Below are 25,851 nucleotides of genomic sequence, written 5' to 3'. Positions count from 1 at the left end.
GAGGTAAAGAGGTGGGCGTTTAGCCTCCTAGCCAACAGCTGTGTGTTCCCGCTCGTCAGTCAAGTCAGTCATGTCCTTAATTGGGCAAAAACTGGTAATCTTAATATCCTCTGAACTGTTGCGTTATAAAAAAATTCACCCCCCTGTACAGTGTGTGCTGATAGAGAAATTATCTACGTACAGCCAAGCTGTTTTTTGAACCAGACTGTAAACAGGTTTATTTCTGCTGTAAAGATCGTCTTCTTTGAATGGGTGTGTATGTGGTTTCCGGTGTTTCTGAAGCCAGCCCTCAAGTGGACGCTTGATGAACTGCAGTTTTGTAACACTTCTGTATGGGCTTCATATTTTGAGGCCAGAGGTTGCAACTTGCTTTGGACCCATGTTGTGCATCACAAAGAGCTTACTGACACAGTAAAGTTAATCCTGTATGCAGCAGTCAATGGCTGAATTTCTGTGTGAGTTCTTTGTCTTGTTTCTCTTAAAGAGGCAGAGCTGACCGTCATCTCCTTATTAACTGTACCTCAAACAGCCACGCTAAAAAAACAACAACAACTATCGCTTTAACTTTATTACTATATAACTATAAGATAATGCTTATGGATGTTTATCTACAGTAACTTATGTGCCACTGCAATCAGACAGCTGTCAGTGAGACTTTCCTTTAAAATATCTTTAAGATATAAAATATAACCAATTATTTTATTTCATTGGAATATACATTTAGCTCATTTCTTTATTAGTGCCCTAATTTATCAGCTCATTGATTTTTACCACCTGTGTTGCATTGAATTACTGACTGGTTGATGTGTGAACAGACAATTAATGAACTTTGAGTTAGACGGAGTCCTGAGGAAATGCTACATTCAATTCATGCCAGTTTTCCGTGAGTACCAACCCTTGCTTTAAGTTTGGCTTCAATGTACACGGTGTGTGCACAGTTTTTAGACATTCCCTCTGTGGGTTTTTGGGGCTTTTTCTGCAGGTTTTGCAGTTTTAAAAATCTTCTTTTGCCACATTTTATGAAGCTTTAATTTCTGTGTAGCACATTACACACTCTGGCCAGCTCAGACAAAAAGCAATGTATTGGCTGTGTTAGTTTTCCTCTCACCATACCTCTCTGTGATTTCTGTGTAGAAAATAGATTGTCTAGATCAAGTGAGTTGCAAGTAAGCCAGTTTAATGATATCTATATGCACAAAATCGAAAATCTGCAAGTTACTGATTCCATTCACACTGTCCTACTTAATGTTATGGTGCTGAGCTGACATAAAACCTTTGATAAGGGACTTGTTTTGTCTCTCTTCACCAAGCGGCAGCCTCCGGTCTTAAAATATGAGTCCAATGTGGAAGTGCTAAAAACTGCAGTTCATCGAGGATCCGCTTGAGGCTGGCTCCGGAAGTACCAGAAACCACATACACACCAATTCAAAGAAGACGATCTTTACAGCAGAAATAAACATGTTTACAGCCTGGTTCAAAAAACAAGTGTAGTCTGGATAGATCATTTCTCGATGTCCTCTCACTGTGAGGGGGGTGAATTTTTCCTAACGCGGCAATTTCGAAAATATTGAGATTACTAGTCTTCCAATGAGAGGCACAGCTGACTGTGGGAACACTGCAGCTGTTGGCTAGGAGGCTCAAACTCTGCCTCTTTATGTCACACTGGCTCCACAGAAACAATATGGCTGCCGCCGCTGATTGGTCTCAAAACAGCTCTTCAGAAACAGATGTGCGTCTTCATGGATACTACGTCCATATTTTATACAGTCTATGCTCTTCACTCAGTCTTTGACAGCAACAGCACACATTTGTAACAGATCTTCTGATTGGTTGAACATTGGGACCATGGCCTTATGGTTGAGAAGAGGCAGCAGGAAGTGTTAAAAGGATATAAATACAAATGACACAGATTAAATAAGTAAGCACACAAACTAAAATTAATTCTAAAAGATATACACATTAAATTAGAAAATAGAATATGAATGAGAAGAATGAAGGAGTCCACAGTATATTACTTTCATGAAGTTACAGCCCTGCAGTCCTCTGCTGGCTTTAAATTGAATAAAGATGAAAACAGTTTTTAATTTTCTTCCTGATAAGAAAAGAGAGAGAGAGGATACAGAAAGAAAACAGTGTATGTTTATTTAGACACCAACTTCAAGGAGAACTAAACTCTAGATTTTGAGGTGGAGAGAAGGGGTTTCTTCAGGCCCTGCTGTGCGGTGAGAGTAGAAACCACTTCATTCTCTGCACAGGAGCTTATTTGTAATGTAGTAATGGCACTAATGTGTAATGAAGAGAAGCACAGAAGGACATCAGATCAAAAGAGTCAACGCTCTCTTAGATTCTGTTGTCAGCCGTGGTCGAAGCTGATCCACAGCAGCTCCTGGACTCCCTCCCTCAGCCCCTCGGGAGCAGTCTGATGAAACTTAAATGAGTCTGTCTCAAAAAAGAAAAACACTCTGCTCCATTAGAGATTTGCAGTGACACAGCAAATCCACTTGAGTGGGAAAGCCTCAGTCCTGTGTGAACTCAAGGAGCCGCGCGGGGGATCAACAGACAGACTAACTTCAAGACGGCTGCTGTGCATGAATACAGATGGAGACTGTGTTAAAACAAGATGAGATGAGTCACAGCCTTTTCATGTTTCTCATCAAATCTTCTCAAGGTTTAAGACCGGTCTCCAGGGGAGCAGCCTGTATGAAACACTTCTTTTTCTTTCTCTCTTTTTTATTAAGCTAACCTCGGGCCAAACTCTTGTTCACAAGTATTCTTCGTCTGTATTCTCTTGTGCATTCACTCCAGCTGCTGCACAACTGATGCTGATGGCTCTGTAATCATACAGGCTGTGGTACATTATGCCCTTGTGTGTGTCCGTACATGTTTGGAGGTTGAATAGTGTTATTTTTTATCACTATTCTGTTTCTAAAGGGTGTCTTTGCTCAATTTTCAGATATTTTATTTCTATTCTTTTGAAAGAATATTGTCAATGAACATGTTCTTATTGCTCTACTCCTCACATAGTGATTGTGGTGAGTGCTATCCTGTTAAACCTTCTCTCAAATACTTCCTAAGACATTTAACTCCAACCCAATGTGCCTGCAAGGCAGGTGGAGCTCAAATCATTGAAACGGAAAATGATCTTTCTGAATATTTGGTTTGGTCAAAGTTGGGGGTTCCTTTATTTATTTACTTTTCTATTAGATTAAGCCAACACAACACAAAACAACGATGCAGGCATTAGAATCGTAGGCAGCTCTCATGTATAGATATTTCATTAAAAAAAGTAGAATAATTAAATTAAGATTCAAAATACTGAATACAAAATAATTGCAAAAAACTTAAATTAATAAAAGTAAATAATTAAACAAATCATAATAAGAATAATTGAAAAGTAGTTAAAATATTTATAATACACTTACAGAAAATTAAATAAAGAGATAAAATAAAACTATCTAAAACGAAACAAAATAAAATAGTATTTATAAGATAAAATAATATTAAACAATATAATCTAAAATGAAAAATAATCTGAAAATAAAACACAATCTAAAACAAAATAAAATTAATAAAATAATTTGAAATTAAATGATATAAAACAAAATAATGTAAAATAAGAAGTAATCTAAAAATTAAAAATAATCTGAAACAAAATAATCTCAGAATAAAAAATAATCTGAAACAAAATAAAATAATATAAATAAAATAATCTGAAACAAAACAGTCTAAAATAAAAAATAATCTAAAATAAAAATGAATGAATTAATTAATAAAAAATAAATGAAATCCAATGAAATAATAAAAATTAGGGGTGGTTCCTTTAAAAGCAAAATTTCAAGGATGCTTAGTTTTAGCATTCTGGATGCATGCTGTGTATCTCCTGCCCTCCTCTAGAACCCACAATCCTTAGAGCATGACGCACATTCCAACAGTTGTGTTCTTTAATTTGGAGATGAGGAAGATAATTGCAGCTTCAGTCCACCAAAATCAGAATCTGAATGAGTTTGAAGTGAAGAAGGGCAATCATCATATTTGATCTGCAAGGTCTTACTTACAGGTTCATTGTGACACACTGATGCTTCTCTGTTTTTGGTGCTCTAGTTTTAAACCATAGTGGGAACAGGTTCAGATCAAGTACCTTCAGTAAATGTATCGACACCCTGAGTTTCATCAAAGTAAAGGAAAGTATATTTGTTAAAAATTCAGTTCTTCTTTCTTTCCCTTTCTTTCTGCTCTACAGATGAAGTCCTGCCAACCTTTCCAAAACTCAACTACAAAGACAGCCACCTACTGAGTAAGTCTCCTGCACTATCAAACATCAGTGTCCCGGTTTCTATGGATGACTCACAGCCTTCAATGCGTGTAAAGTCAATCGGGAACACTTTCTACCGACACAAAAGACGAGACAGAAAAAGCAATTTCAAGAACAGGAGTGCTCGGTGATGATCTCACCTGCTCCCTGAAAGTCACAAACGGCTGGAAGAAGCTTGGCAGGGCGCATACCATGACAACACAGAGGCAATAAAGGCAAAACTTGTTTCAAATAGTCGCACTGAAGGTGGGTGGAAATGGTGCCAGAAGCCTCATCCTCTCTGCAAAACACCGCCTGATAAACTCTTCTTCAAATATGAATGTGGTTTATCTTCAAAACTTAGACTTGATGAGTCACTGGGGAATAAAAGCTCAGCGTCTGAAAGCAGTCAGGTTGTTAAAGCTGAGGAGTGGCAGAACTCTGGGTAAAAACAGAAGAGAGCTGTTGAGGAGTACAGCGTTTTCTCAGCTCCAAACACTCAAAAGGTTTCTGCGTTAAGTGGGTGAAAATGTTGATGGTTGTTAAAATCACTGCTCTAACAACCACCCTGACTCCACCTTTGTAGAGTTTGGATTTCTCTTTGTCTGCCAGATTTTTCAAATGGAAAATGGTGACCACTTTATGTTACTAGCACACTTTAAACCCTGGGTGCTGATGAAAACCAAGTAATCAGTGTATGGCATGCACTTTGAGTACGATTTGCGCCATTAAGCTGCACAATGCATGCTGGGATAGCAACACAGACCATGACCAGACTGGCGGTGACAACTTTCCTCTCTCATTAAATAAAAAAACATGCATCTAAAGAGAGCAGTGGTTTCGGTCCATGCATCAAATGACTGCTATTAAAGCCTCTGGTAACTAAAATCAAGAAAACCTTTCTAACTATGATATTTATAGTCACATGTACGAACTATTATATACATATAAATATGACAACTCAACTTTAATCCATTTTTGAATTATTATCAGTCAAGTTTTTGATAACATTTTGACAATAGGTTAATGTGGGCGGGTATACTTACAAATAAATATGTAACCAATCATGAATAGAAAACTGAGTCACGCCCACACATGTTCAACAAAACTCCTCCCCTCCTGCTCAGACCGTCTCCTGACGTCAGAGCGACCTCCTCTCTGCGTCTCCTTAGCTGTTAGCTTGTTTGCTAATCACGTACTGCCTGTAATCTGTCTGTATATCTGTCTCTCTGCTCTTTGTGTCTCTGTCCTCGTGTGTCTCTCTCTGCACATCCACCGCTGAAGATGACAGCTTGTTGTCATTCTTCTATTTTCATAACTGCGGTGGATTTGGGGAAACTTTCGGACGTGGTTTAGCTGAGCTGTGATCGAGTGGCTAAAGCAGTCTTGCATATGATCCGCTGATTTCCCCAGGACCGGTTCACTAACTTTCCCAAAACAGCTCAGAGTTTACCCAAACAGCTCTGTCTGTACCCGGAGCCATGCTCTGCCTTCCTGAACTTCAGCCTCCTCTGCTCCGAGCATCACATGGTCCTGATGCCCCGGAGACTACGGAGTGATAAACCTAATAAATGATAGAAGTCCTGATTCTGAAGTATTTTGTGACTCAGCACTCAGAGACCCTTTGAAATGAATAATATTCAGATTCTGGAGTTTTGATGTCTTTAGATTCAGAGTCAGACGGCTCTAACACGCAGGCTGTGAACTCTCTCTTGACCTGTCAATCAAAGAGTTAGGCCACGCCCACACAGTCCTGAGAAATGCTCTGACCTGTAAAATAAGATGTTTATGAACAGAGTTTTTTTCAGAGTTGTGGATGTTTAATTTCACTCAGATTTTTGTTCCCAGAGGAAAATTTTACTGCTCTAGGCTTTCTCTTCTAAGTCTTTGGAGGCAAAACTGAGATTCTCACTTCAGCCTCATTCAAGTTTCAAATTGTTCTCATTCGTTTCTCATTAGTTTCTCTTAAAATTCACTAGGAGAAATAGTTGAGACCATGACATGAGTATTATTTGAGACTTAAATGAGAGATCTCATTAATGGCTCATTTTCTTCTCTTTTTTAAAATATATTTTTGGGCAGTTTGCCTTTATTTAACAGGACAGCTGAAGAGAGACAGGAAATGTGGCGAGTAGTGAGCGGGGGAAGACATGCAGGAAATGGTCGACCGGCCGGGAATTGAACCGATGACCCCTGCTACAAGAACTGTAGCCTCTGTATGTGGGGCGCTTAGACCGCTAGGCCACCAGTGCCCAAAAGAGTCCACTCCTTTAATTGTAATAATCTGGCTAAATCTGGTCAGCCCTTTTGCGGCCCATATTTTAAATAAATGGTCTGTCATACCTGGTATGAAATCTCTATCTTTTGTAATTTCTCTCAAATCCACTAAATCTTTGTGAAGTTGTTTTGTTCCAAACAGACTTGTAAAGGAAGGACCATACTGTGAAGTCAAAGAAGAGATCATTTCACATCTAAATAGCTGATGTTGAAGTGGTTCAAATGTTTTAATGAGAATTGTAACTTTGTGGACAATTACATTGAAATGTTAATTTTGCAGGGCACTATAAATGTTCATGAAAAGATGAGCTCAGGCTCTTTCTTTGCTCCATCTGAGCTCAGCTTGAGACCCAAAAACTGAGTCTGACAAAAACAAATGGATGAGGTTAGATTGAGATAATTGAGAGAGCTCCCTGATTTCTCCACCTGAGCTCAAAAGGAGTCCCAACACTTGAGAAATACCTGAGAATCATTTCAGATTGAGACCAGATCTCCTTTTGAACTGAAAGGGAGACTAAGCTGAGACTTTTTACAACTTTTTTTTCTGGAGGCAAGAATGAGAAACAGGAGACATAAGCTATAGTCTCATTTTGCTTTCAAACAGATCTCATTGTTGTCTAGAAGACAGAAATGAAACACTTTTGAGATCTCCTCTCTAAATTTCTTTTCCTATGGGTTGATGCTTGATTAAAAATTACATTTTGATATTCTATATGAATTTTAAATATTCAAAGTCACGTTCCCAGAGGCTTTAAACATTGAAAAACGTGATGTGGAACTAAAAGTTGAAACGTTCTTTAAAGACCTTCAGCCTTTTGCACCAGCAGTGCCAAGTTGTGTCCTAAGTTAGAGTGTAAAGTCATCACTAAACCATACGTTGAAACTAGTTAGTTTGTAAGGTTCATCTTAACTAGTAGACAGTAACGTCCAAACTAACCCAAACATTGTCGCAGGTATGATGCTGTCACTTCCAGCAGCTGATCAGAGGAAAGCACCAATTTTGATGCAGGGATTATATGTGTTCTCGGAACTGACCGACAGCTGAATCAAACTAAAGTAAAGTGATAACAATAGCCTAAATCCTTAATCTGCAGTGTCTGTAACAACAGTGAATTTGAGGGGTAAAATTATCAACTACAACATATGTTAATACTCAGCAGCCTGTTGCACCAGCTGTGCATAAGTTCAAACGTAGCCTAGTTTGAATGTAATTTCTCATTTAGGATGGAGTTTACACTCTACTAACGTTTTGTGCGTTGCACCAGCTGAGATAGTTCCAAAGTAAGCCTAAGTTGCAACTTAATTCTTACACTTGGCTCCTAGTAGGAGTAAAGTCCTCCGTACAGTATATCGGATGCCATGGCGCGTCGTTTTGAAAAGTGGGATGATGAGGAGATACAGAGGGTCCTCCCAGCTATATGACGTCTGCAACACGATATCCGTGAGAGATTAAATCCTTTGGAAAAATATGATGACCAAGATTTGCCCTCCTGAGTATTAACACATGTTGTAGTTGATAATTGTACCACTCGATGTCACTTTTATTAGACACACCGTAGATTAAGGATTTAGACTGTAGTTATCATTACTTTAGTTTGTTTCAGCTGTTGGTCAGTTCTGAGACGATTAGGCACGAAAGATAACAATGCATCAAAATTGGTGCGTTCCTCTGATTGGCTGCTGGAAGTGTATACGTCATATCTGCGACAATGTTTTGGTTAGTTTGGACGTTACGGTCTACTAGTTAAGATTAACCTTATGTCTCCGTGTTGCAACCAAACAATGACACAACATAAATTACAAACTAACTAGTTTTAACGTGTAGTTTAGGGTGGACTTTACACCCTAATTTAGGACACAGCTTATGCACAGCTGGTGCATCAGGCTACAGGAGCGTAAATCTTGGTCATCATATTTTTCAAAGGATGTAATCTTTCTCTTGGATATTGCGTTGGAGACATAATCTAGCTGGGGGAACCCTCTGTATCTCCTCATCTTCCAAATCATCCCACCTTTCAAAACTACGCGCCATGGCAGCCGATATACTCTATGGAGGACTTTACACCTTCTAGGAGCCAAGTGTAATAATTACGTTGTAACTTAGGCTTACGTTGGAACTATCTCAGCTGGTGCAACGCACAAAACGTTAGTAGAGTGTAAACTCCATCCTAAATGAGAAATTACATTCAAACTAGGCTACGTTTGAGTTTACGCACAGCTGGTGCAACAGGCTGCTGCTGCCTGGAAGTGGCTGCTGGAAGTGTAAACGTCATATCTGCGACAATGTTTTGGGTTAATTTGGACGTTACTGTCTACTAGTTAAGATGAACCTTACGTCTCTGTGGTGCAACCAAACAATGACAAAACTTAAGTTGCAAAATAACTAGTTTAAATGTCTGGTTTAGTGAGGACTTACACTTTAACTTAGGACACAACTTGGCAATGCTAGTGCAAAAGGCTGAAGGTCTTTAAAGAACGTTTCAACTTTTAGTTCCACATCATGTTTTTCAATGTTTAAAGCCTCTGGGAACATGACTTTAAATATTTAAAAATTCATATAGCATATCAAAATGTAATTTTTAATCAAGCATCAACAAAAATCTGAGTGAAAATAAACATCCACAACTCTGAAAAAACTCTGTTCATAAACATCTTATTTTACAGGTCAGAGCATTTCTCAGGACTGAGTGGGCGTTACGGTCTACTAGTTAAGATGAACCTTACGTCTCTGTGGTGAAACCAAACAATGACACAACTTAAGTTACAAACTGACTAGTATCAACGTTTGGTTTAGGGTGGACTTTACACCCTAACTTAGGACACAATTTACGCACAGCTGGTGCAAGAGGCTGCTGGATTTTGTGTCAATATATTGCTTGTAACAACCATTTATATCAACCTGTATACAAATATTAATAAATAAAAATGTGATCACAAAAAAGGATTTGAATAATAAAAGAACAAAAAGTACAAACAAAACTTAATAAAATGTCCAAGAAACTAAATCAAAAAGGAAACACTCAGAAAACACAAGGACGACTTACAATGATACAACGCAGGTCAGGGGAAACGGAGAAACTAAATACACAGAGTAATCAACACAGGTGTGAACACAGGACACAGGTGAGACCAATCAGGTTAATCAACAATGAGGGAAACACACAAGGACAGGACAAAAACCTAAACTGGAAACACAATAGATGAGACTAAGAAACACAAGAAAATACACAAACACAAGAGACATGAATCACTAAACACAAGGAAGACATATATATAGGATAACTTATAAGACATAATAAACAAGGGGAGGAACCAAGGCATGAAACACAAGAGAATCTACAAATGAAACAGGAAACAAAGACACATAAAATACAAGATCAACTCATGACAGCAAAATCTTCATACAAACATGATACTAGAGAGAGCTACACAGCTGCATGGTGTGAACTTTGCTAAACTCAAAGGTAAACGTCGTGCAGGAACACATCTCATGAACAGACGACTTCTTATACTAATGAAGTTTATATTCAGCAGGTCTGTACATGCAGAGGACAATCATCTTCACTGAAGCCCCTTTCACACATGCACTGCACTATGGGGCGCAATTTGTATAGTTGTGCACACTGAAAAAAACAGCTACAATTCTTCCCATTTAGCTCCAAAACGTCATTAAAATGTAGTGTCAATTTTTAAAAGTCCCTTTTTTATCACATTAAGAGGAATATTTGTGATCTTCTTCACATTTAATTATGTTTAATTATTTGACAAATATATTTAAGTTAAAATTAATGTTAAATCCAAATGCTAAATATGAATCTAAATGTTAAATATAAAATCTAAATGTTAAACATAAATGTAAAATATAAATGTTAAATATTAAATATAAATGGTATAAATTAAATATAAATGTGTTATCTAAATGTTAAATATTAAATCTCAATGTTAAATATTAATTATAAATGTTAAATAGTAAATATAAATGTTATATATAAATTTAAATGTTAAACATTGAATATAAATGTTAAATGTTAAATATAAATGTTAAATATTGAATATAAATGTTAAATATAAATGTTGCTCTGCAAGCCTAAATATTTAGCTATTATGCAAATTCACACTGCCGTCAGCTGAAATACCAAAATAAAAGCTTCATAAAAGGATACATACTTAGCAATACCAACTTCGAGTGTCTGTACCAAACCATAGTTGGTTAGTACTGACTCCTACAGGTTACAACTCTACAAATGACACCCCATACTGCACTAAAGAAAATATCCTGACGCTGCCTGGTTTTGATGTATTTGTAACACAGATGCAGATGTTTTACTGCCAGCCCTTTCATGAAAGGAGGCACGAGGTCCGGATTATCAGATGAGTGAATGCAGTAAGCCATGCAGTCTGGATTATCACCACTAGTGACTGGGCGGAGGGATGAATTCATACACTGCTTTATTCTGCTCGCCTCAGTTGTCTTTCTTCACCTCCTGCAGGATGGAAACACTCCTCCCTCCTCCATCACTAAATACAAACCAAGTTTTTCAAGTTGTGCGTCTGCCCTTCGGTGACAATCTTCCACTGTGATGTGGAAGGGGAGTCTTTCAAACATCCGGACCTGGGTGTAATCTTTTTACACCATGCTTCTCGGCTGAATTTCACATATTTAATTTCAACATTATGATCAAAACATATCAAAGACAGCGCTCTCTGGTGTCACACGGCACGCTCAGTGACTTAAAAAAGACTCTCTGACCTTTACTGCCTTTTAAATCCGTCTGTGTAGAACTGAACGGCAGCGCTTGATTATTCAGACGCTGCTGCTGTTTCTTTTTTTACCTGTGTTTATTATCAACATGGAAAATGACGTACTTACTTCCATCCAGTTGATCCTGATGACTCACACATCCCTGTTTCCCTCCTCTGCTATATTTGGACTTATCTCCAGGCTCCAGCAAAACATTAAAAAGTGAAAAGAGGTAAGCGGAGCACATCGCGTGCGTGCGTGTGCGTGTGTGTGTGTGTGTGTGTGTGTGTGTGTGTGTTGTGTGTGTAAGAGGGCAGCAGGGACATGATTACATTCACAACCAGGAACAATTCCTGCTGAGAACGCTGTGTAAACTGTGTGACGTCAATGCACACGCGTCAGAGCAGGGGGGACACTGGTTATTTGCACAGCGGGTTATCTCCTGTTGGTTCCAGTCCTTCAAGTGATGTTGTATTTACATAATTCCTTAATCGTGCTTCAGGTCTGAAATTGTCTGCAGCGTGGCCTCATCCCTGTACCAGAGCCAGGTCCTAAACCGGGACTGCAGTCTGTTTGATTGGATGCAATAAGAAGGATTACACTGATTACTCCGCGAGGGATTTTCACTGACAGGGATAGTTTGTTTTTGTTGAAGTGGGTTCGTATGAGGTACTAGTCGATGGTAAGTGTTTTAGCCACAGGGGCTCTCGGTTAGCTTTAGTTGAGAACAGCCAAAGTACCGCCACAGAAGCCAGGCTCTCAGCTGCAAGCAGCGATGTTAGCTGACTTTAAGACCCAGAAATGAATGTTGGGCCAAGTTTTTGCTCTATTTGGCCATTTATCAGCACTTTACTTCACTGTCAGAAAGCCAGTTTGTAAAACCACTATCTCAGCTCAGTCTTCTCCTTCAGCAGCTCACACAGTATATGTTGATACAGTAAAAAATAGGGTGCAGATCATGTTATCATGCAATTCAAAAAAACTGAGAGAGCTGAAAACTTTCCTCTGGAGACGCTCTTCCGTTCAGCTTTTCTGATGTAACTTCTGAAAATTGAAGAAAGCAGCATTCAGTGAGGCTGCAGGGAGCTCTGCCGGTGTGTTTGAGACGCTGGTATCCTCTGATTCAGACAACTCCTGAAGTACTGTTGTTACCAAGTCCCACTCTTGACAGCAGGAGGTCCCTGACTTTACAGTTAACACCAAAGTTTCTCAATTTTCTCCTCTGTTTGGTTGAGTCCTATTCTTCCTCTGTCTGGTTCATTAAGGTATCTTCTTGTGTCCACAGGGAACACGATTTTTGTCACTTTCAAAGCCTGCAGACCAGGCTTTAACAAACTGGCTTACTGACTCAAGCGAAGTGCTGAGACTGTTCTAGATAAAGCAGACTGTAACATCTGACTTCCACTGCATCCGTGTCCAGTCTGTCTCCGATCTGTGACAGCACTGGATCTGATAGGTTTCTATTCTAGTCAGTGTGTTAACTTCCATTTGATCCGCTCCGTTGGGTCTCTGATCTGGCATGTCAGAGTCCTCCGGATCAGATACACAAGACTTCTATTTTTGCCGGATGCTGGAGCACGACGCATCAATCTCAACAGAGCAGATGGGGCGGGACAGGAAGTCAGTCACCAAAAGAAAATGAAAACATCCGATTAATTTTCAGAATAAAACACTCTGTGTTATCACCAGATCGTATTTCACTTAACTACAACAACAAACCGTCATGATGAGTGGAGCCAGGCCTGGAGTCAACAGGTCAGAGGTTTTTAGAGGACCATGAAGACAGGATCATCCTTTCTTCCTTCCGTTCTGAAAACACAACTGCTGGGTGTTGACGGATGAGAGAGCACGGAGCCGGGATGCAGCAGATCGGAGATTGACCAGACACAGATCTGGTGGAAGTCCAGTGCTACACCAACATCAGTGTTTGGATCGTTTTTTTTTAAAAAGAGCTAAATAACATGGTGGAGTTGATCCCGTCTGCATCGGTTGATAAACTAGCTTTTATGAGAGAGCTGAAAACTTTCCTCTGGAGACGCTCTTCCGTTCAGCTTTTCTGATGTAACTTCTGAAAATTGAAGAAAGCAGCATTCAGTGAGGCTGCAGGGAGCTCTGCCGGTGTATTTGAGACGCTGGTATCCTCTGATTCAGACAGCTCCTGAAGTACTGTTGTTACCAAATCCCACTCTTGACAGCAGGAGGTCCCTGACTTTACAGTTAACACCAAAGTTTCTCAATTTTCTCCTCTGTTTGGTTGAGTCCTATTCTTCCTCTGTCTGGTTCATTAAGGTATCTTCTTGTGTCCACAGGGAACACGATTTTTGTCACTTTCAAAGCCTGCAGACCTGAACATATGATCAGTGAGCTGCAGGCGGAAGAACACAAGTCCACGAGGGCTTTAACAAACTGGCTTACTGACTCAAGCGAAGTGCTGAGATTGTTCTAGATAAAGCAGACTGTAACATCTGACTTCCACTGCATCTGTGTCCAGTCTGTCTCCGATCTGTGACAGCACCAGATCTGATAGGTTTCTATTCTAGTCAGTGTGTTAACTTCCATTTGATCCGCTCCGTTGGGTCTCTGATCTGGCAGGTCAGAGTCCTCCGGATCAGATACACAAGACTTCTATTTTTGCCGGATGCCGGAGCACGACGCATCAATCTCAACAGAGCAGATGGGGCGGGACAGGAAGTCAGTCACCAAAAGAAAATGAAAACATCCGGTTAATTTTCAGAATAAAACACTCTGTGTTATCACCAGATCGTATTTCACTTAACTACAACAACAAACCATCATGATGAGTGGAGCCAGGCCTGGAGTCAACAGGTCAGAGGTTTTTAGAGGACCATGAAGACAGGATCATCCTTTCTTCCTTCCGTTCTGAAAACACAACTGCTGGGTGTTGACGGATGAGAGAGCACGGAGCCGGGACGCAGCAGATCGGAGATTGACCAGACACAGATCTGGTGGAAGTCCAGTGCTACACCAACATCAGTGTTTGGATCGGGTTTTTTTTAAAAAGAGCTAAATAACATGGTGGAGTTGATCCCGTCTGCAGCGGTTGATAAACTAGCTTTTATGCCAGTTTCTCAAAAGAGGTGCTGAGTTGTCCGGATCTCCTGTGTTTGATACACTTGCTATAACGAGCACCTCATACAACCCTACTCCAAAAAACAGAGCGATCCTTGTATAACACTTTAGACTGCTTCATCTGAATAAATGAGGGCTTTTGAAATGCAGTCTGATTCATTCTGAAACAATAAACGGGTCTTTAGCTGAGGATGAAGGAAACACATTCCACCCTCTTCAGCTTATTAGACTGTTGGTGAACTCAGACTCTCCACAGCACTGAACAATAGAGGCCTCAGCATCCTCTTCCTCCTCCTGCTGCGCTCCATTGCTTACACTCATTATTTCTCCAATCCTACACGGTAATTAGATGGCTATTTCACCAAATCAGCATGCTCGCTCCTGTTTAATGTGACCAAAATACACTGATGTTGCCACCCTTGATCTCTCCCGCTGCACGCTGATTGTATGAGGGCTCAGAAGAACAGCAGGAGGGAGCACAGGGTGTTTATGTGTGGGGGTTTACTGGCTTTAAGACCTTTTCATCAGCTTTTTTATTTTAGAGCCTGTTGAGTAAAGGAGGAGGATGTTTTAAGGGGCATTTTCTGTATCAACACGTCGTGATGTGCTCTGCATCGTGACCTTTTACTGCACTGATTGATTCATTACTGCTGCACACATCACTCTGGAATAAAAGGCCAACCAGAGAGACAAAGACGCAGTACTTACTGTCGGGGGGTTTGTGGAGTCACAGCATTTTAATGAAACATTATTTCAACAGCCTCCATGAAGATATAACTCACTAACTTAATAATACAAACCATAACTCTCTCCTTTAACTCTGAAATGGTTCCTGGAACAGAGACGCTTTGTGTCTTTGGGAAATTCCCTCTGCCAATAGTGAGGATCAGTCTAATTTGTAACTCTAGTCAACCATTCAGAGCTGGGACACAACCTCCTCCTCTCCTCCTGAGACTCTGCTAACATGAGGAATAACAGCGTGTTTGGACCCAGTAAATAATAAAAATAACAACTGATCACCAAGAGACTTAGAAACCAGTTATGTTTCTCTGCAACTGTCAAGTGATTCTTCTGCGAAAATGCTGCAAGAAAACAAAATTCAAATTAGCCGTGAAGAAAATAATAGGCTTCCTGAAGGCACATCTATTAGACAAATGGAAAGAATCCTTCAGGAATTGATTAGCAACCGACCAGATGTTATTGTTCTTCTCTGTCAAGATAATGTTGGTTATATTTTAAACTTTCTGCCAGTGGAACAAAGTAATGTTTCCCTACATCTGCTATGGGCTGTGCAGTCATGATAGGCTCATTATAATTGGTTGAACTGCAGGTGTGACATTAATGCAGGTTGGATAGATTGGACAGACACTGCTGTAAAATGCAGCGTCATTTTTAAATAACTACAGTAACTACTTCATGAACGTCTCTCCTGTGCAGGTGTCACTCTTCTGTTTTCAGTTGGAACAAAGTATTTAAATACTGCTAACTGTCTTAATCTAATGATTAGAACAGTTTCTGCTAAGTCAAGGGTAGTATGTTATTTTGAAGTTGCTCCCTTGTCTCATAGGGTCCTACTGCTGTGGGGGTGCCATACTCCAGCTGCTGCAGCTACTACTATCTGTCTCCCCACTATCATCTCTCTCTCTTCATCTCCCTCTGTCCCTCTCTCCAACTCGGTCTCAGCAGATGTGTGTCTAACATGAGTCTGGTCCTGCTGGAGGTTTCTGCCTGTTAAAGGAAGTTTGTCCTTGCCACTGTAACTTGCTAAATGCTGCAAAGTGCTCTGCTCATGGTGGATTAAGATGAGATCAGACTGAGTCCTGTCTGTAAGATGGGACTGGATCTGATCCTGTCTTGATGTTGGGTCTTTGTTAATAATAGAACATAGAGTACGGTCTAGACCTGCTCTGGTTGGGAAGAGTCTGAGGATTTAGTTTGTTAGGTATTGCCGCTTTATAAATAAAGATTGATTGATATTTTCTATTCAAACCCAATGTCATTCAGCGTTTCCATCATCCTCAGCGAAAAAACGTCCAGGATGTCGTCTTAGTGCTCTCAGTTGAAAACAGTTCAACTTTTGGAACACTGCCCCGTCATCAATGCCACTTCTTGTCACCCCACAGTAACAGAGGAGGCAAATGAGAAACAGACCACGGGGACATGTGTTTATGAACAACCGCGCTGGGGGCGTGAAGAGCAGAGCCAGACAGCAACCATTTGAGATTAATGAGTAAAGATGAGCTCAGCTAACAGTGGATACTAAAGCACCATGACCGCAAATTAATCCAGCAAAGCAGAAAATTAACACCATCATTCATACCTCTGCCTGTTGAGGGGACGTTTTGAGGATTTTGCTTTAAACGGTGGAAAAAAACCTGCAGCGTGGCATCAAACAATCAATCAATCAATCAATCAATCAATCAATCAATCAATCAATCAATCAATCAATCAATCAATCAATCAATCAATCAATCAATCAATCAATCAATCTTTATAAAGCACAAAATCCCAACAAATGTTCTCCTCAGACTCTTTCCAAACAGAGCAGGTCTAGACCGTACTCTATGGTCTATTATTAACAAAGACCCAACATCAAGACAGGATAAGATCCAGTCCCATCTTACAGACAGGACTCAGTCTGATCTCATCTTAATCCACCATGAGCAGAGCACTTTGCAGCATTTAGCAAGTTACAGTGGCAAGGACAAACTTCCTTTAACAGGCAGAAACCTCCAGCAGGACCAGACTCATGTTAGACACACATCTGCTGAGACCATGTTGGAGAGAGGGATAGAGGGAGATGAAGAGAGAGAGAGATGATAGTGGTGAGACGGATAGTAGTAGTTGTAGCAGCTGGAGTCTGGCACGTCCACAGCAGCAGAGATCCAGAGGAACCTACGAGACAAGGGAGCTCAGGGACTCCAGAAAGGTCTATGGTTAGGAACTTTAATGGGACAGGAAGAGTTAAAGTAAGAGACAGGCAGACAGAGGAGAGAGAGGGAAAGACAGGATCCCAGTGTTTCATTATAAGCCTATAGCAGCATAACTAAGAGCTGGTCCGAGCCTGATCCAGCTCTAACTATAAGCTTTATCAAAAAGGAAAGTTTGATGCCTACTCTTAAAAGTAGAGAGGATGTCTGCCTCCTGGACCCTGACTGGTAGATGATTCCAAAGGAGAGGGGCCTGATAACTGAAGGTTCTACCTCCCATACTACTTTTAGAGACTTTAGGTACGATGAGCAGGCCTGCATGTTGGGAGCGTAGTGTTCTAGAGGAGTGATAGGGCACTATGAGCTCATTTAAATAAGAAAGTGTCAGACCATTAAGAGCTTCAGTGCTTGGGCAGATTTTCTGTGTATGAAATGTTGTGCTCTTGCTCTGTTCTGCATTTTATGACAGCTAAAGTATTTCTTTATAAAAGCAGATTAAACAGAATTCTTTGATAACTTGAAAAAGCTGAAAAGAGAGATTACTTTGAATCCAAAAACGTTATAGAAGTGCAGAAAAAGTAGGTGAAATCAACATTTGCACACCAAACCACACATTGGAATCATGTATACGACTTTATTTTGATCATGTTTTAGCTGCAAACACAGAGCAGTCAATGCAAACAGAGAAACATTACGCTGCATGTTTCAAAGATGAACATATGTCCCTCTCGCCTGCAGTCACTCCATTTTGTTTGAGAGCGGAGTCTAATGATTCGTGTCACTCTCCCTTTTACGGTAATGTGCACAGAGTTTGAGAAAGACAGCTGACAATCTCTCCTTGATGCCCACGATCTCTGACTGGATTTTGAGGTTTTGTTGAACCAGCTTGCTCAGAGTCTATTTCTTATTTTGTGTTCCAAACTTTTGGTAGCTACATTTTTTGGAGTCCTTACCTGAGCACTCTTATAAATTAGGACCTGTGCACTGTGTGGCTGCCAAAGTGCTGACACCAGAAAACATCATGAACACTAAAAAGTTATGAAACGCAGGCAGAGGGCAGAGTTTCTGCAGGTACCAACAAACCCCAGACTTCATCTGGGTCATAAATTATAGAGAGATAGAGAGGGAGTCTTTTCTAGGAGTCCATGCATTGACTGGATTGTCCTATTTAATATTTAATGTGAGATTTTAAAGACACAACAGTGAATGAATACTTTGGCTTATTAAACTTGCACACAAAGGTAGAATTTAAGACCGTCTACCTCTGCAGCAGCTCCATTTCCGATTCAGTCATTATAGTTGCTCTATACACAATAAGTTACACAAATACAATAATAAGCTCTGTAGAAAATAAATACATGGTAGAAGTCCCCTGAGATCAGGACGAGGGCACTCTGGTGGTCTGTCTGGAGATCAGGAAGAGGGCACTCTGGTGGTCTGTCTGGAGTCTGGCTATGGCAGCGTTGAGAACGTTGGACGCCGTAGTCTGGTTGGCAGAGGGGAGATGTAAACAGCTACCAGTATGATATGTGAGATCTCCCTGTACAGATAATATGGTCGGAGGCCCAGAGCGCTCTCAGTGCTATCCCGGTCTGCCAGGACAGTCTGGAAGCGGTCAATGGAGACGTTGTGGTCTGGAATATCCTGATCCGTCTGACTCCTGGATAGTCCTGTTAGCTCGTCCATCTTATTATCCAGAGATCTCACATTGCCCATGATGAGAGAGGAGAGACACAGCTTCTAATATGTGGCTAAAACGTTAATTTCGGTTAGCATGACAAATTGGCAGGCTTCGCACATTTTCATATTGGATCCTGTCCACAATCCTGAACGACAAGTTGTGGTGCTGGCGATGTTAACATGAAGCCCTGGCTGTTTGGTTTGCAGAGCTAACGTGAGCTGCACTTTGTCTCAGCTGAGTTTGCAGCACCAGGTTCTGTGGCAACTAGCTCAGTAAAAGCACATTGTTTGGTCAGGTGCTTCATGAGAATAGCATAATTGGCCACATAGACTACAAAGCACCATATTCTGGTACTTCACTGCTTAAAGCTAGGGTTGGTAGTCACGGAAAACTAGCATGAATTTGAATGTAGCATTTCCTCAGGACTCCGTCTAACCCCTCCCCTCGTCCCTTCAGAGCTCCTCCAAAACGATGCCCCCGCTCACATACACGAGCGCCGCTGATTCACGACCATATGATGGTTACTGATTCCAAACCGGTCCTCAGCACATCATTTGTGTTTTGCACTACGTCAACTCATGTCTCACTCAGCGGTAAGAAAACACCAAAACATTCTCATAGTGAAAGTTAAAAACACAAACAAACATGAAATGTACGCTTTGCAGGAGGCGGGCAGAACGACAGGACTGGATTTGATTGGTTTCATCATTTGGCTGCTGATGGCAGGGATTGGTTGGTATTTTCCCAGGTTTACTCCGGCTGTAGATAGAGGCTTTTTTTTTTACCTTTTTTTTAAGAACACATTATGTATTGATTGCCATCGGGACAGAAAGGTCATTTTAACCAGTATAACAAAAAGTAGATCTAAATCTGACTACCAACCCCAGCTTTAAGGGGGAGTATGTTTATGTTCCCACAATTCTAAGATTTTTTTCAAAATTAGGCCCTATGTTCCCACATTTTATTTTTGATAAATTTGTATCAGACTTTTTTCCCCTTTCTCCCAATTTGGTAGCCAATTACACCCAACCTATTAAATTTAGCTTATAGCTAAATCTGGTGTGCCCATTCTTTGTTTATTGCAAACATTTATTGTAAATGCACATCAGCCTTTTAAATAAACAAACTAAGCAAAGTAGCACAGAGGCCTCGCATTGACTAGCTTCTGATCAGGTCAGTCGAATGAAGTGCAGCAACTGGACGCAAACAATAGTTTGCATTGCACCAATACCTCTGGGTTGGCATAGAAAGGGGGTTTCTCCTGGGATGCTTGGAGTCACTTTCCAGCCCTCTGGAGGTGTCATAGGCTCATGGACGAAATGTTAATGATGGAGAATGCCTATTTGAAAACTCCTCTGTGTCAAACTATCAGTGTAATCAAGTCTAATGTGCTACTCTCTTGGTGAGGCTTTTGGCACACAAAGGATATTTACATCTTGTCCTGTGTTTTGAAATCAATTGTCCCCTGGTAATTGAGGGTTTGCCACTCAGTCCTGCGACTGGCGATATGAAGGAGAGAGCAAGCTTGTGACTGACTGTGACGATTTCTGCTGCTGCTGATCAAAATAAAATTACTCATTCATTTATTCATTTACTATAAAGTGCTTCCAAAAAATCTTGTGGGAGGATAGGGCTTAAATTGAAGGGAAATGTAGGAACACAAGACCTCATTTTGAAAATGTCCTAGAAATGTGAGAACATAGGGATGACCCTGCTATCCTCCCTCCTCTGATGCTGCTGTGCTGACGTAAGTGTAACCTCACCCACCAAGCTGCATGATGAATCTCATGTAGTTGTCGGATCTTTGACGTCAACAGGTCCTTTTAGATTTCTGTCCTTGTTGTTGAATTTGAAGAGAAAACTCCACGCTGCTGTTACTAGTTACTCTGCATTCCTGCCTGCAGCACGCTCATGTTGGTGCTCAACAGTTTCACCTTCTACCAGCCGACACCAGGAGGAAGAAAGAGGTCAGATATTTAATGATGTGTTCAGCTTTCACAAACTTACTTTTCCCTGAGTCTTTGTCTCACGTGGGAGGAAAAGAGACCCTACCAAACAGCATATTGTCATTTGAACAGAATGTACAGCATCCCACTCAGTGTTTACTCCACTCTGTGGCACGTTGCTGTTTAAGCCGATGACGGTGCTGTGACAGGAAAATCTCTCAGACTGCAGATTTGACTTTCTCTCTTTTATGTTCTTGCCACTCTGCTTTTCCTCTCCTCTACATCCACCTCAATCACTCCGCCGCTCCTCGCCTCCGCTGCCCGTCAGCGTCACTTGTTACCGTGGGAAGAACAATGCTGACATCACACTCATTATGCAATTCCATCAACTGAGAGCGAGGAGAGAGGCTTTTTTTAGCAACTGCTCAGAGACAACGGGTCATTCAAGCCTGCACATCTGCCCTGAGAGGGTGTGCGTGCGTTTGCGTTTGCGTGTGCATGTGCGTGTGCGTGTGTGTGTGTCTGTCCGAGACTGCATTGGTGCGTGCATATGCTAGTAAGCACGTCTGCATTTATGTCTGATACAATTATCCGGAAGATGGTGAGAGAGAGTAATAAAGGGCCACAGAGAGTGAAAGAGAAATGCTGCAGTAACCCAAGGGCAGCTGACTGCTCAAGTGGAGGGATGTTGTACCTCCTCCCAACACACACACACATCCACGCACACACACACGCACACACATAAGGAAGACAGACCAAAACAAAGTGTTCCTCTGACTAGCCAAGGTTAGCCGTGGTGCGTTGAAACATATGTTTCTCATAAGGGACTGCTGCTCTCCCTCTGCTGTAATGCTACAGGCTCTCAGGTGCTGTGTCACTTTGCAATATTGCACCAGCATGCACTTTTAGTAAAATGCACAGCAGAGGTAATATAATTCTCAAACAGGCTGCTTTGAATGGAAGGTTTCCATGTGTGCAGAAAGTGTTGGAAACGGGTGTCTGCCTGCCATGCAGCCCCTGGAGTGCTGATACAGAGAACAGTCTATCTCTCATGCTCTGCCTGCTTCACTCAGACAGAATAGAAAACAGAGGAGGAGGACTGGAGCTGAATCCCAATATTCCTCCTGAACCAGCCTCTTCCTGTGCTTAGGTACAGGCCCCCAGTGTAACAGAATCCCTCCATCTTTCTATTCATCTCTCATTTTGTTTGCCTGCTCATCCTTTCAAGACTCCTGATCGCACACACACACTGCTTTATTGCTTTTTAGCCATGCTAGCTGCACGTCGTGGGGTGGTATCTAATATCTGATATCAAATATTTACACGTGTTGGATGGCTTGCCATGGGATGGGTCACACATCTGTGCCCCCTTTGGACTGATTCCAAATGACTTTGATGATCCTGTGACTTTTCTTTGAGCTCCATCATTAGGTTGACATTTCAGTTAATGACACAGCTGTGTTATGTACTTGACTGTGACTGTTCATTACATTACATTTTTTAGCAGTGGTCTGACATTTCTTGAGAGCAGACTGTCCCTATGAAGAACAGATCATTGTTAGGGATGCAGTTCTATGCCTCTGCAGGACTAAAGTCTGATTTATACTACTGCATCAAATCAACGCCGCCAACTGCTGCAACATTTATCAATTAATCTTTTTAAAGCACCAAATCACAACAAATGTTCTCCTCAGACTCTTTCCAAACAGAGCAGGTCTAGACCGTACTCTATTTTCTATTATTAACAAAGACCCAATATCAAGACAGGATAAGATCCAGTCCCATCTTACAGACAGGACTCAGTCTGATCTCAGCTGTCCACTTGGGGCTAGCTCAGGGACTCTCTATTAGATCTCATGTTGAAATGCCAATTTTAGCAATTTATCAGAACTAACTCCACAGGGGGTGATTTAAAAAATATATAACATGAAGGCTAAGAGATTTTACATTTACAGAGCTAGGATTGTGGCTGAGTCAAAGATAAAGTTGGCGTGGCGACATATTGGGGGGCGGGCTTCTGCAGGGGGGAAACCAATCCTTACCCCCAGGCTTTAACACTGCGAATGCACAGATTTTAAACTCTGCTAATGCTAATGCCAGCAAGCTGTCATGTCTTAAATTGAGTCATTACTGTCATTCGACAAAGAATGAGACATAAATAAACAGGACAGGGTCGGATTATCTTCCACATGTTATACAAGACGAATAATCCCACTCACAGAACACACAGATAACATTTTGCTAATCAGCTGATAAGAGATCATTTCACATTTTCTAGAGATATAATACATATAACTTAACATACTTTCATTATTACTCAATAGAACAGCATGTTTTAGTGAATTCCCTGCACCTGACCATATTATTGATGATGTGCTGTATCATGTTGTGATTTACACACAGAGCAGCCTCTAACAGCGTGGTGTGTAGTTAACTTGCCTTCTAACTATTAATCCAACATTTATGGTGCCCCTGAAAAAATAACAAGCTGTTTGGATGAGATTAATATAACGTTAAAGTTACTGAAGTGCTGACTACAGACACACATATGTTTGGATTTTGATCCCACAGGTGACCAAGCTCAAAATCCAGCTGGATGTCCTGCAGTAACAGTCTTCTCCTACTTGGCTCTGAGCTTTGGTTAATGAATAAAACTTAGTATTCAGATGTTTTTGTTTATTTATTGTTCAGAGTGGCACGCAGCAGCTCTTTTGCATTGTTTTCCCCCTCACCTGGGACTTCCACCATATTCGTGTCCGGTCCATCTCAGATCCGCTGCAGTCCGGCTCCGTGCTCTCTTGTCCTTCAACACCCACCGGTTGCGTTTTCAGAATGCAGCACGTAGCAGGATCACTGGACAGTCATGTGACCGAGGTTTCCCCACGGTAATCACTGAATCAAGGATTCTCCTCCTCCTCTCCTCATCCATGTTGTCTTTCTGATCCTCTGAAAACCTCTGACCTGTTGACTCCAGGCCTGGCTCCGCTCATCATGACGGTTTGTTGTTGTAGTTAAGTGAAATACGATCTGGTGATAACACAGAGTGTTTTATTCTGAAAATTAACCGGATGTTTTCATTTTGTTTTGGTGAAACTTGACTTCCTGTCCCGCTCCATCTGCTCTGTTGAGATCTATGTGTCGTGCTCTAGTATCCGGCAAAAATACAAGTCTTGTGTATCTGATCCGTTGCTTTCTGACCTGCTGGATCCAGTGGAAGTTAACAGATTGACTAGAATAGAAACCTATCAGAGCCGGTGCTGTGACGGATAGGAAACAGACCGGACATGGATCTGGTGGAATTTGGCCGTCAGCGGTAAACAGGTCGACTAAAAGCTGCCTCAGCTCCACCTCTTTGTCTGTTTCTAGGGTGACCCAGAGTTAGGATGAATCTGCATTTCCAACATGACACCCTCTATTGTTGGCCTTCATAACCTCTCTCCAGAAACCTGCGTGGGATGTTACTGAAACTACCTCCATGTTTCCTACACTCTTTGGTGGACCACAGACCAGCAACGCATTAAATACATTATTTAAGCCCTCTGCTGTAACACTGTTTAAACCACCCACTCTGGTTATTGTGAACATTTTAAAACATTGCATCCAATCACTTTTTATTATGACCCAAAATCCTTGTACACAGTAAGACTCATCTCTCATCTCTTTATCTATTTCTACTTATTGTAAACTAACACTGGGATCTGGCAGCTCCTGAAATCTGACATTGTTGTTCGGTTTCAGTGGACGATATCAGACACCAGGGCTGATTCAGCAAAAGCTGGCCTGATTATTGATAACCTCTGACCAGCTGCTGAAAATCAATTCATGGAGCATCAGAAAAGATCCACTCTCTCATATTTAAGGAAGATAACACACACTCACGTCCTTGGGGTGAGATGACTTGCAGAGGAGACGGCTCTGTTTTGCAGTCTCTGTTAATGAAAGCTATAATTATCGCAGAGAAAATCAATAATCTCAGTTCCTTTTAGGGAAAGAGGAGGGGTTCAGGTTTTGTTTAAGGTAAGACTGGAATGAGAAGTGGGACTCTGTACAGCAGCGCTCCGAAATAAGATTTATGGAAAGTCTGTGTTCATAGCTGATTGGCTCTAATTGTCTCCCAGCTAAGCAAGAAACCCATTCCACTAAATGAGCCAGCGATCAAATTCAAATTCATTTATTGGCTGGCAAGAGCTCAGCATCTCTTGACTGTTCAGCACAGATAGTTTCGAGCATTCTGGCTTATTTTTAGGGGTATAAATAAAAACATTCATTATAACAGCTGTGCTTCTGGAGATTAAGGATGAGCAATTAACACGTGCCTGGTCCAGACTGCTAATGATAGAAACACTAGTCTGACATACAGTGGTGACTTTAACTCGATGATCACAGCCCTGGAGTTTCACTAGCTGCTGTGTTTACACAACTGCAGACCTCTGCCATCTTGGTTTTATACGACTTGATATGCCAGCAGATCTGCAATGCACGCTCATACTCACAGGTTTCACGTGACGTCACAAAGCATTCCGCGGGGGGGTCATCCCTTTGTTCCCACAGCCCAATGGTCCCACAGCCCTATGTTACCATATTTATTGGACATTTTCAAAATTAGGTTTTGTGTTCCTACATTTCCCTTCAATTTAAGCCCTATCTTCCCACAAGATTTTTTGGAAGCACTTTTTTAGTAAATGAATGAATGAAGGAATGAGTGAGTAATTTTATTTTGATCGGCAGCAGCAGAAATCGTCACAATCACAGTCATTCCAACAAAAAATGAAATGGGCTGATCGAAAAGAGCTTCAGCTGAAGCAGAGATTATAAATGCCGAAATGTGCGAGCATAGGGCTGTGGGAACACCACAGCACCATCCTTAGGACCATCCTGGGGCCGAACGTCAATTA

This window comes from Notolabrus celidotus, chromosome 18, assembly GCF_009762535.1.
Source record: "Notolabrus celidotus isolate fNotCel1 chromosome 18, fNotCel1.pri, whole genome shotgun sequence".
Lineage (NCBI taxonomy): Eukaryota > Metazoa > Chordata > Actinopteri > Labriformes > Labridae > Notolabrus > Notolabrus celidotus.
The sequence above is the reverse complement of the archived record's forward strand: the minus strand, read 5'-3'. Positions refer to the sequence as shown.